Source organism: Dermacentor andersoni, chromosome 1, assembly GCF_023375885.2.
Source record: "Dermacentor andersoni chromosome 1, qqDerAnde1_hic_scaffold, whole genome shotgun sequence".
NCBI classification, from domain to species: domain Eukaryota; kingdom Metazoa; phylum Arthropoda; class Arachnida; order Ixodida; family Ixodidae; genus Dermacentor; species Dermacentor andersoni.
Genome location: NC_092814.1, coordinates 115,313,046 through 115,326,746, shown reverse-complemented (window position 1 = coordinate 115,326,746; position 13,701 = coordinate 115,313,046).

Genomic DNA, 13,701 nt, shown 5'->3' with positions numbered 1-13,701 from the left:
ATGGCCTGCTTGCTGCCGCTTACGACGGTATTCGTTTCCGCATGCATGGCCATGGCAATCGCGGTTTCCTCCGCTTCCACCACTCGACCAGCCGTGATTGTTGTGTGTTCTATCAATCCTCCGTTGTGATCCGCCACCACCGCGGTCATGAAGTCGCCGCGAGGGTGTCTGGCTGCGTCTGTGTAGACCACTCCATCTTGCGAGCCGTAGCGTCGCCAAATGGCTTCACTACGGGCCTGCCGACGACCCTGATGGAACTCGGGGTCCATGTTGCGGGGTAGAGGTGGGGCATAAATATGCCCCCTGACCTTTCGCGGAATCGTCATGTACTCTGTAACCTCGGGGATAGCCTCGAGACTGAGCTTCCGGAGGACTGTGCAGCCAGCCGGGGTTAGCGAGAGACGACGGACTTGGGCTGTGTGGTAAGCGTCTAAGAGCTCCTCGATCGTGTTGTGCATGCCTAAGGCCTCTAGCCTTGCGGTTGCCGCGTGGTCCGGAAGGCAGATACAGAAATAAATACAAATCGCCAATTGCAAATGGTCACGCAGATGTTCCCGTGGCTAAAGCCCAATGAAGAAGCCCCGAAGGAGAGAATATTTCGATCACTTAAAGAAGTATGTAATTTGGGAATTAAAATTCCAATCTTTTTTGTGATTTCTAAATCGACGGCATGCTAGTAGAAAGTGGCCAATGTTTTAAGGTATCTGACAAGTAGCTACACTAAGGGGACAGTGCCATACCGGGCCTGTATGGGTAAACATTTAATGGTGGGATGTTGCAGCGTAATTTTCTTATGGAGAATTCTAATTTACGTACAGGACACCATTTATTCTCCCATGAAAAGAACAAATGATTAAATTCAAACGTTGGGATTTTCAGTTTTGTAGAATCTTGGAAAAAATTTATTTCTAAACCTAGGCGCAGTGGCGCAAAGCGGAAACCCAAGGGGAAAAAAGGAAGACAGAAAGAGGCCCTCCTTTTTATTCACTGTTTTTTTTTTTACTTTGCGCGAACGTACGTCGGATCAGCTGAGCGCTCCAACTCGCCCAACAGAGTATTCTGCCGAATTTAGTGCACCAGAGAGAAGGCCAAACAGTTTGGATTGCACCGAATGACATCGAGGTCCAACCTTCGAGCAAGTTGGAGACTGTAGAAAAAGGGCCTTGGACGTGGATAGAAGGAAAGAGGGAAACCGAGAAACTCAAGAATGATGTCTATACATAAGTCCGGTTTGATACCCTGGTCTGGGAAAGGGAACAACGCAATGGGAAAACAGAACCTTATGGAAAGACAACAACGTAATGGAAAGACAGAGTGCCTGCGAGCAAGGGGAGGGGGGGTTAGAGTGAGCCGTACGCTACAAATATTCACTGCCAGTGTGTTTCATAAACTGAAAGAATTGTCGCGTAATGATCTACAAGTGCAAATGAGAGTGCTGCCAGCTTTTAATGCCTTGATGGTTAATTCTTTTTCATTTGTGAATTCATTGATTGATGAGAGTGCTGACAGCTTTTAATGTCTTGATGGTTAATTCTTTTTCATTTGTAAATTCATTGATTGACTATATTTTTATTTGTTTGTTGATCACAATACATGTGATGGGAGGCGAAGGGAAAAGTCATTCAATTAGGGCTTGACAAATACCCAATACAAATACTTTTATTTCAACATCAGGGATGTTAGGGGTGCACCCAAAAAGCCTAAGACTGGCTTGACAGAGGAGCGCACCCCTGTACATAAAAACCGGCAGCAACAGAACACGTACAGAACAATAAAAAAAGAGTACAGTGCATAGGTAAACATCATATTCAATAAAAAATTTGTGAACATCCTCTTGCAATAACAAATAAGTGAAGGCGGCAGAATTAATACGAAACGTCCAGGAACACTGAAGAATGCAAAACGAAGAATAACAATAAGAAAAGAACAAGGGAAAGGGAGGCTCAAACTTGCAGTAAAAAAAACCGTATCGTTAGGTCCTCAGTGCTCATTGCGCCGATTAAGAAGAGTTGGAATTATGTGTCGGAGCATTTGACGACCGTAATTAGTACGAAAGGATGGCACATACCAGACGTCGTTGTTACGTGTTGGGTAGTAATTAGCTTTGGGCCGTAAGTTAGCTGTGTCATCAAGGAATGCGTGATGATTTTTCCGTTTTCTTTCATATCGTTTACTTAGCAATAAATTATATAGGTCCTTAATTGGAGTTACTTTTAATGATGCGAAAAGAGGTTGAGTGTGAGCAGTAAAAGGGGCATTCGCAATGATACGAATGACCTTTTTCTGTATTTTCTGTAACCTATATGTATTTGACCATGTTGTTGTACCCCACACCAGGTGACAATATGAAAGGTTAGATAAAAAGAGTGCATTATAAACTAAAAGCCTAACACTCAGAGGTAGTAGAGAGCGGACTCTGTATACCATGCCTGTGCATTTTGCAAGTTTTTTAACCAGATTGTCGATGTGTATGTCCTATGAAAGATTACACTGCAGTGTGACACCTAGACACTTTACTGACTCCGCTATTTCAATGCTTTGAGAACCAAGCGTTAGTGTAGGTATATGTTCTAGTGGTTTGTTGTTAGGTCTAAGAAGTACAGCTTTAGTTTTGTTAGCGTTAATTTTCAATAAAGATTCAGTACTCCATTATTAGACCAATTTGCGCAGAGTTTCATTAGCGTTAAGTCATTAAGTGTTTTAGCGCTAAAATATATGCTGACATCATCTGCATACATCACACATTTAGCGCTGTTGTCAATGTTCACAATGTCTTTAATATAGACGTTAAAGAGTGTAGGTCCAAGAATACTGCCTTGCGGCACACCAGAATGAATGGATCTAAAGTACGATGAAGAATTGTTAATTACAACCCATTGCTGGCTGTGCTCTAAATATGTTATTAAAACCTGAAGGAATGTGCCGCCAAATCCATAGTGCTCAAGTTTACGCAATAATATTTTCTGATTTATGGAGTCGAATGCTTTGAAAAATCCACGAAAACCCGAGAGTTAGTTATTTTTCTTCAAATGATTCTAATATAATTTTCTTTCATGATTAGTAATGCTGTTTCTGTTGATTTTCCTGCGACAAAACCAAACTGGGAAGCTGATATGACTTTATGTTGGTTAATAAAGCTTGTAATGCGCACTTGTAAAAGCTTTTCAAAACATTTCGAAAAAACTGGCAAGATCGATATAGGTCCCTAACTTGGGGGTGAAGAGTCCTTCGCCCCCATACTGGCAAAGACAGCAGTAGAGGTACAAGCATATTGTTTACATTGCCACACAGTTTGACAAAGCTTTCAAAATAAACACAACATTGCCATACACTTTGACGAAATCAGCAAAATAAACAAGTCACTATAGTTACTGTCCTATGCAGAGCGTCATGCATTAGCATACCTCACTTCCCATATGCATCGCGCATCAGCATAAGTCCCCTTTAAATACAAATCAAAGATCACTCTAGAGGCCAATCATAGAATGGAAAGAAAAGATAGTTTTACTTCGCAAATGTTCATTTCTTTCTTTATATTAGTCATTTTGTAAACGTAGATGTTTGTTGTGAAGCATTTGCTGACCATAACCAATGCAACAATACGGAACATCACATGTTTCTGTTGTTACTGTGTTATGCGGCAATTCTTTCCGACGGATATTTACTAATGGCACAAAAAGAAAATTGTGACGGTCGTTATTCAAGCGATCTTCACGCAAAATTTTCTTTACTCACATGTGTCTTGTGCTCTACTTATTAGAACTTTTTTAAAGAGCAGGGCAGCAAGATGTCGAATCGGCACATTCTCAATTATTCCCAGTTATTCTCAAAATTCTTTTTGCATTACCAGTAACTGCGAGAGGTTCGATTCTGTAGTAGTCTCCCAGACGAAACGACAGTAGTTTAGATATGAGGCAAAGAGGACATTATAGATCAACAATTTTACTGACTTCGGAATTAGGTAGCGCTTTGAATTCAAAATTCAAATCACCTACATCAACCAGTTCCGGAGGCGCTGTAGTTATACCAACAATGAGAATAACCCAGCGGTTCAAGACTTCCCATGTCACTACGTCTACAGCTGCAGAGCTCGCGGCTCTCCGCGACGCGCTTCATGTGAAAGGCTGAAAGTCCTAGGAAATGGGCAGTTTTCTGCGATTCAAGGCCGGCCTTGCAATGCGTGCAGTCATTTCTCCGACATGCAGCTCACGATCAGCTCACGTGCGAAATCGTGAAACTTGTCCACTACTTAAGAGAAAAAGGCCATGATATCTCTTTCCAGTGGATACCAGGTCATTGCGGTATCATAGAAAATGATGACGCCTATAAGGCAGCTCGGACATCAAACCAAGAAGACTGCTGCGTCCCCATTCCTCTCTCAAGGACCGACGCCGCGAGACAACTTGGCATTTTAGCACGCACGATCTCCTTAGCAGAGTGGAACACCGCACATACAAGGCGCACAAGACTGCACAGACTAAACCCGTCACTTCAACTCAGACCTCCAGCCGGTCTACACCGACGTGAAGCGTCTCTTCTGTGTCGGTTATGGCTTGGAGTTGCCTTCACGAATGCCTACTCAGCACTAATTGGAATGGCTGATAGTCCTGCATGTGATGTTTGCGGATGCGAGGAGAACATTGAACACTTATTGTGCCATTGTCCTCAATTTCAAGCACAAAGACAATCTTTTTCCAACACATTGAGGAAATTAGATGATCGCCCTCTGAATGAACAGACGTTACTAGAGCACTGTCCCGACCGATCATCGGCTCAGAAAGCAGTGAAGGCACATTTATGCTTTCTCGGAACTTCTGGTTTGCGCGAGCGTCTTTAACCCAAGTGCTGTCCGTACACGTATCTACACCTTCTCTCTCCCTTCTCTCGCTTCCCCTTCTCCCTTCCCCCAGCGTAGGGTAGCCAACCAGACTATTGACTGGTTAACATCCCTGCCGTCCTATATTACTCTCTCTCTCTCTCTCGAAGTTTTGAAAAAAAATTAACAAAATTCAGGCGCTAAATTAAAATTCCGCTTCCAACTGTCACTAGAATTTAACTTTTTCTCTCAAATGCAACAAAGCTGATTGAAATATGGGTGCAGGGGTTACTTTAGAAAAACGTTTTTGTGTTTTATATGTATTTGAACAGGCCGCGTCGGATTTGGGGCCGAGCTAGAGCTTCCTCTTCAACGAGGATTTTATCTCCTTGCTCAAAATGTGGGGGAATTACACGATTTCTCCCTTAGAACTTACCATCGTATAGCGTTTCAATGGATTCCAGAGCACTACGGCTTATATGGAAATGAGCTGTCTGTTGAAGAGGCAAATATGGCCCACAATAATGCCACGCAAGTGTCCATCCCGTTTTTTCGATGCGGACACTTGTGCTCTAATATATACACGATTGTACGAAAACAACATACTAGGCGCTGCCGACTGGCCGTCATCGAAGCCTTCACGGTCTCGAGCCAAACATACTAACGAAATTACCGCCGAAGATCAAAGACCAAGTTATACAAGCTTGCTTCACAGGTTATGACTATGTGGGACATTCACTCGGTGATGCCTACACCTCATCGGCCGTGCAGACAGTCTGGACTGCGAGGAGTGCGAGGTAGGCGAGACAATTGGACAGGTCTCCTGCATTTGCCCGCGATATGGTGTGCAAGGACAATCATTGGCACGGCATTTGCTCAAGTATACCAATGAACCTTTATCTGAAGAGGTCCTATTGGGACGTTTCTATGCGGACGTATAGACTTGCGCGTCATCGATGGCTTTCGACAGCCTTAGGCCCTTTCCAGACGTTTGGAAGCGAAATGTTCTTTTATACACTGCCGAGGAAGAACACAAGAAAGCGTGACTATTAGGTGTTAATTATTATAATGTAGTTCTCCCTATCTAACTTGCTGCTATACTTTCACTTTGAATTTGGTCTTACTAAACGGGTACGCTTGTACGCAGGAACTATGCCGCTTGCGGGAACAGCTGTCTGGGCCATGTACTAATGAATCTCAAAAATGGTTGCTTATCAAGGAACAATTTATCGTACCGAAAGGTGCCATTACGATAAACTGCTCAACTCAAAGGAAGATACAATTGGAATATGCATGTGGGTGCTTCGTCACCATGGCATGTGGGTGCTTGATGTGCGCACGGTAATGGATCAAGCACGCGTTAGGGACTCCTTCCTGCTCGGTTTATGCCAGACAGCAAAGAAAAGCGCGCCGCGCCGCTTGCTTCGGTTCGATCTCGGCTTCCCTCGCATCTTTGCTCGTCATTTTTACGGCACGCGACAGTGCGGCAGCTAGCGAGGCATCCAACTTTCGATTTTGGCTCGGGTTTCTCCGAAAAGCGGTTCATGGGAGTGAAAAATTTAGTTCGATGTAACAGTTCTGCGGTTTTTGAAGTTGGAATTCGCCGAAGCTTTCCTCTATTAAAATGCGCGGGACATTGCCGGGACCAACAGAGTAGTTTGAATTATCAGTCAATTCGAATTGAGAGATTTCGAATCATCTGGATTTCAGCGTATTATTGAGGTCAAGTTGAGCTCTATTCATATTCATTTCCTGTTTCTCTCTATATATCATGCATGCAGTCATTGCCTGCTTGGAAAATCTCGGCGTGGCCCGCGGCCTAAGAGTGGTCTTATTCTGATTGAAACACTATTAGAGTCGAGGCACCCATGTCGCGTTGTGCCTCTTTCGGAATAGCTCTTTGAGTAATTACGTGCTGTCAATTCAACAGCAAGGCATGTCTATAGTGAAGCAATATAACTACCTCGGTGAATATATAAACGAAAGAAAGACTTACTAAAGCATGCACCCACCAAGAGAGAGAGAGAGAAGTTTAATGATACGAAATGCCGAGAGGTCGGCCTGAGGTATATTCCTCTAGCCAGCTACTCGGCATTGGGGGAAGGGGAAGAGGGAAAGAAAGAGGAAAGAAAGAGGCGCATGATGGGTGACGATCACGATAGAAGGAAGATGAACTTATGGCAAGCAATTTGGCATGCTCAAAGTCTGCAATCCAGGCCCGTAATATTTTAAAAGTTCAGTAATGCCTGGATGGCCTTGAAACTCGATTGAGCATCTGGCCAAGGGCCTAAAATAACGTCCTCCGACAACGGTACGCTGTCGAGACGCGTAAGGTCGTTGTCCAACCTTTCACGCTCTTCCACGTACTTAGGGCAGTCACAAAGCACATGACCTATAGTCTCAGTCACATTGCACACCTCACAGTGTGGAGACTCGGTGCGTCGCATGAGGTGCACATATCCGCGCGTAAACGCTACCCCCAGCCTTAGTCTGTGCCGAAGATTGGCACAGCTGCGTTGAATTTTCGGTGGTAGCCTAAAATTCATGGTAGGGTCCAATCTCTGGAGTCGTTTTCTTGCGCTAAAGTGTAGAGCTCGGCAGTTTGAAGAGCCAACACTCTGTAATCGCTTTCTTTCAACACCACTCTAAGTAGTTGAAGAGCCGATTTTGCGTCACTGAAGACTGTCCATATTTGAGGAGGCTGTCGCGAAATATATTGAACGGCCTCTCTGGTTGCCACTAGCTCCGTAGATGTTGTGGTCGTCTTGTTATATAGACGAAACCGTCGAATGACTTGATGCGCATGCACGACGAAAGCCGCACCAGACGCATACGACGAGACCGATCCGTCTGTATACACGCTCCCCGAGGAGTCATATTCTTTCGAGATATCTTCAAGTGTTAAATGTCTGAGGCCGACGGTAGGTATTCGCGATTTTTTAGAAATTCCGGGTATAGATAGCCGTACCGGTATTTTGGACATTACCCATGGGGGCATACGTGGAAGGTCAGCCGGGGCAAAGTATGCTGGTATGGCAGATTCTTGGCATTTAACGGCTCTTGAAAAAGTGGAGTCCGGCCGTATATCGGGTAGTGTCGATAAGGGATGGCGTCCATGACGGCACAGCAGTCGCAGGAATACTCGAAGAGGTTCGCATCGTAGATAGACAGGTAAAGGGGTGACGCGAGCCTCCTCAATTGTTCCGTGGGTTGAGGCGCAACGTGGAACACCGAGACATGTTTTCAGCATCTGTGCCTGGGCACTTTCCAGCGTACGCAAACGTGACGGGCTCATACTTGATAAAACTGGCAGGCTATACCGAATGTATCCGACGTATAGAGCCTGGTACAGCCGGAGTAGCGAATGCTCAGATGGACCCCACTTCATACCGGCCAGATACCCACCAAGATAATCTAAAAATTAAAGGGAATCGGAATGCAGCAATAATGAAACATGTAGCACTTTGGGGCCGCAATATATATGAAGTTGGGCGTGGAATCTGGAAAGGAGTAATAGTGGCAGCTCTAATGTTCAGAAATGCCATTCTATGCTTGAACTCGGATATCTTGTCATGGTTTGAAGTTAACCAAAGATCGGTGGGCCACTTGGCTATGGGAGCCCACGGTAAAACCACAATTTAGGCAGCACACGATGACATGGTTTGGACCTCTTTTGAAGTCAGAGAAGCGCAGAGCAAAATTAGTTTTGAAGACTCAGGAACATCGATGAAAATAAATAGGAAGCTAAAGTATCTGGTCCTGACAAGCATGGACATAGAATGGAGGAAGAGGTCAAGAAAGTTGGCAAGCAAGTACAGGGCAATTGAAAGTGTAAAAATACAACTAGGAACCATCAGAAAGAAAGTGCGAGAAGCAGAGATAGCGGTTTGGATGCAACGAATGGACGCAAAAAAGAAGGCGACAGAGAATCACAAGAATGGGAAGAAAGAAATTAGAAGAGAAGATTCGTATGATAACGCAAAAGGTAGTGCCTTGCTGTTTGAGGCTTAAGCTGGTTGCCTAAGGACAACATGCCGGAGCAAATATTCGCAACAAGATGAGGCATGCGTATGCTGCAGCGAAAATCCGGAGACCGCGCAGCACATCCTAATGGAATGTGAAGGGATTCACCCAGTGAGAACCGTAGGTAACGTACACCTTCCAGAAGCGCTTGAATTTAAAATGTATGGAAGCATCAACCGGTCAGTAGTCGAGATAAGCAAGAGACGTTTAGAGTATTGGTGGAAAAAAAGCAGGGGAGCGATCTATCTGACTGAATTCGTTACCGGCATCGGTAGCGGTACTAGGTCGATAGAGAAGCTTTCACACCCGCTGTGGTTGCTTAGTGGCTATGGTGTTGAGCTGCTAAGCACCAAGTCGCGAGATCGAATGCCGGCCAAGAATGCCGCATTTCGATGGGGGCGAAATGCGAAAACATCCGTGTACTTAGATTTCGGCGCACGTTAAAGAACCCCAGGTGGTTCAAATTTCGCGAGTAGCCCACAACGGCGTGCCTCATAATCAGATCGTGGTTCTGGCACGTAAAACCCCATATTATTTTTTTAGTTTTGAGTAAGAAAGAAAAAGACTAAGGAGATGTATGCAAAAATGCTAGAATGAAAAATATGTAGAGCATACCTAATTAATACAAGCAGGCTAGATGACTATTTGTCACCACCCTGTTTCAAAGGAGATGCCAATAAATTATCATCATCAAGGCCCTCGGATCAGGCGACTGTCTGCCCGGCATCACTGACATCACGTTGTAGGCCACCGGTTATTGTCCTGCACCATCCGCCCCATCTGGGACGGCGGCGTGTCACGTTGCTTCAAGCGAGTTTTCAGACCAACAGCGGAAACGCTACAACTGCATGGTCTGTACAGAGTATTGAAAACTAGAAATAAATTTTGCTAAAATGTACTGCAGCTGTACACTAGGTACACTTGCACAAATGTATCTAGCCGGGTTTATGGCCGCATACGTACTTGAGATTCCGGAACCACGATGTTAGGACCATTGAGAAATGACGCTATATTGTGCTAGCTATCTCTCCGATCGCAGATAAATCAAGGGATCTTTTAAGCATGTAAGGCCCTCTGGGCTGGACTTCGCCACAGTAAGGTAGCCTCGCCGCCTAATGGATTCCCTGACTGAGCTATGTCGGTTGCTTGGTTGCCATAGTCGGATGTTCGACTCCTCGTATAAAAAAAAAATATATTTTTTTTAAATATGAGGATGGTAAGCTCGAATTTCACCTCCTCTAGTGCACTACATCTCCAGCCTTGGAGTGGCGCCTGACACCGGCAAAAGATGCCGAGAGCGTGTGGGGCTGTACTAATCCACTTACAACCAAATTAGGAAGACTCACTAAGCTTCAACACGAAACTCCCTCACAAAAACACTAATTGGCCTCCCAAGCGTAGTATTCGGCCACTCCCTCGCCAAATGACTCATTCGACGAACCAATGGCCCTCAGTACCCCGCAGCTGTGCAGCACTTGACCAAGGCAGTGGTCAGACCTGTAACGCAGCAGAGAGCGCTAAGAATCCCTGTAACTGGACAGGCCGCCAATGGAAAGTGACACTAGCAACATTTAACACCCGAACTCTGTCGAGTGAGGCTAGCTTAGCAGGATTCTTTGAGGAACTACCAGGCATTGTTTGGGAAATCATTGGACTCAGTGAGATTAGAAGAACTGGTGAGCATTATACAGTGCTGACTAACGGCCACGTCCTCTGCCAGAAAGGACTTCTAGATGAGAAACAACACCAAGTCAGGTACCAAATCAGGCTGCTACTGCTGCTACAAAAGCATACCAAGTAAGGCTGCTACTTGCAAACAAATAAGCAGCCTTAGAACAGAGAGATGAAGATTATCTAAAGGTAAGGAATAAAACCGTAACTAGGCTGGTTTCAGAGACTGCAATTGAAGTGTGAGGTAAGGCACCAAGGCAACCAGTAGCCAAGCTCTCCTAAGTAACAAAGGACCTAATAAGGAAACGACAAAGAATGAAAGCATCCAACTAAAGAGATAAGATTGAATTCGCGTAACCGCCAAAATTGATCATCAAGGAGAAAATAGGGAATATTCGAAATTATAACGTCAGAAAGACTGAGGAAGCCGTAAAAAACGGACGCAGCATTAAATTAGTGAGAAGGAAACTTGGCATAGTACAAACCAAGATGTATGCACTTAACGATAAGCAAGGTTATATCATCAGCAATCTCCAAGGTATAGTAAAAGCAGCAGAAGAAATCTATACTGACCTGTACTGACCCAGAGGAGTCAAAATACCTCAATTAGAAACAGTAATGAACAAGGTACAGAAACTCCTCCTATAACAAGCAATGAGGACAGAAGGGCCTTGGAAGACATGAAACGATGAAGAGCGGCAGGAGAAGATGGAATAACAGTCGATTTAATCAATGATGGATGAGACATAATGCTTGAAAAACTGGCGGCTCTCCATATGAACTGTCTATCGACTTCAAGGATCCCAGAGAAGTGGAAGCATGCAAAAAATATACTAATCCACAATAAGGGAGACGTTATAGAATTGATAACTTATAGACCCATAGCTTACTCCTTTTCATGTGGAGAATTAGGAGAAAAGGAGTAAAAGTAGGAAGATACCTGTAAAGAAAGGGCTGAGACAAGGAGACAATCTCTCCAAATGCTATTCACTGCGTGCTTGGAAGAAGTATCCAAGCTATTAAATTGGGACGGCTTAGGAGTAAGGACCAACGGCGAATATCTCAGCAACCTTCGGTTAGCACATGATATTGTCCTGTTCAACAACACTGGGGACGAGTTACAACAAATGATTGAGGACCTTAAAAAGATAGTGTAAGAGCGGGGTTGAAGATTAATATGCAGAAGATAAAGAAAATGATCAATAGCCGAGCAAGGGAACAAGAGCTCAGGATCGCCAGTCAGCCTCTGGCGTCTGTGAAGGAGTCAGTTTGCCTATGTCAATTAATTACAAGGAAGCCTGATCATCAGAAGGAAATTCACAGAAGAATATGAATGGTTAGAGCGCTCAGCAGACATTGTCAGCTCCTGGCTGGAAGCTTAGCGTTATCATTGAAAAGGAAGGCGTACAATCAGTGGCTTTTACCGCTGCTGACATATGGGGCAGAGACTTGGAGACTGACAAAGAAGCTAGAGAACAAGTTAAAGACCGCTCAAACAGCAATGGAACGAACAACGCTAAGCATAACGTTAAGAGACAGAAAGGACGCGGTTTAGATCAGAGAGCAAGCGGGTATAGCAGATATTCTAATTGACATTAAGAGAAAAAAATGGTGCTGGCAGGTCATGTAATGCGTAGGTTAGATAGGGTTACAGAATGGGGACCAAGAGAAGGGAAGAACATTCGAGGACGGCAGAAGACTAGGTGGGGCGATGAAATTAGGCAATTTGTGGGCGCTGGTTGGAATCGGTTGGCGCAGGGCAGGGGTAATTGGAGATCGCAGGGAGAGGCTTTCGTCCTACTTTCGTCCTACTTCGTTTTGTCCTTCGTCCTGGTTGCGCAGCACACCGCTAGGAATATGTTCAATCACCAACTCGCCCAGCTAGCTGTGTTAATAGCACAAGTGAGATTTTGTATATGAAATTGTATTGTCGTCAATGTAAATGGGGGCTACCTGTTCATGGGAATGCGGCAAAAAGCCACTAAAGCGCCACTTCTCGGTCGAAATTTGTCCGCTTGTTCATATTCCTTATACTTGTGAATACATGTGTAGTGCCAGCGACATCGACGCAATCGCCTAGGAAAGAAGACGAGGTCAGGCGATGCCACGAGCGGCGCGGGAGCTTAGCTGGTGCTGAGTACAGAAGAAATTAATAAAATATCAGTTGAGATTGAGCTCCAGTGCTGGAACAACGTATCGTGGCCTCTCTCATGTGCTCTACAATTGGTGACCGCTGACGACTGGATCAATGCACAGCTTGTGCCTGGTAATAACGCGCCACACAAAAAGGAAGTGGGGCCATGTCGAACACCGACAACGAACGCCAGCAAGCCTCGACCAACTCTGAAGCCACCGAGCCCGCTTCAACAGCTACGGTTGTCTCGAACGGGATCTGCCTGCCAGGATTTTAGGAGCGGATTCCCAGGCCGTGGTTCACCCAAGCAAAGGCCCGTTTCGAACTCTTGCGGATAACGTCACAGACCTACAAGTACCTCTTTGTGGTCGGCGCTCTTCCAGCGGCCGTCATCGACAAGATTGTTTTCCTTCACCTTTCTCTCGCGCACCACCTCCCAGTGTCGCCTTATGATGCGATCAAGGCCGCTATACTCGATCTTAAAGCTACGCCGGAGCCCTCATAAATACAACAGCTACTCTCATTCGAACAGCTGGGCAATCAACTCCCAAGCCAGTTGCTGCGCCCCCGAATACTTGATCTTCGCAGTCCACGCGCTTCTACCACGCACAACGCCCTCGTGCGTGAGCTATTTCTTAAGCGCTTGCCCGCCCAAGTCCAGACGATGCTGGCCACTGCTTCAACCCAGGATCTGTCAGAGCTCGCTTCATTGGCCGACATGGTGATAGAAGTTGTCAATCCACTTCGGCTGGTTGTAGCTTCTTCCTTGCACCTGGTTGGGAAGCCGTCCGGCCGACCGCTAACGGCAACGAGCGGTCGCGCCCCTACCCCCTGTCGCCTCTTCTACGTCATCGGTAAGGTCACTGGTCAACGCTTCCTGATCAACACAGGGGCACAGGTCAGCATTCTACCTGCTACACGAGCAGATCGTACAGCTGCTCCCATTCTGTACTTGCAAGCCATGAATGAAACTCGGAATTCCTATCTTTCGACACCGCTCGCTAAGCTTAACCTGGGCCTGCGAAGAGCGTTCTGATGGTTGTTTCATGGTTACCGA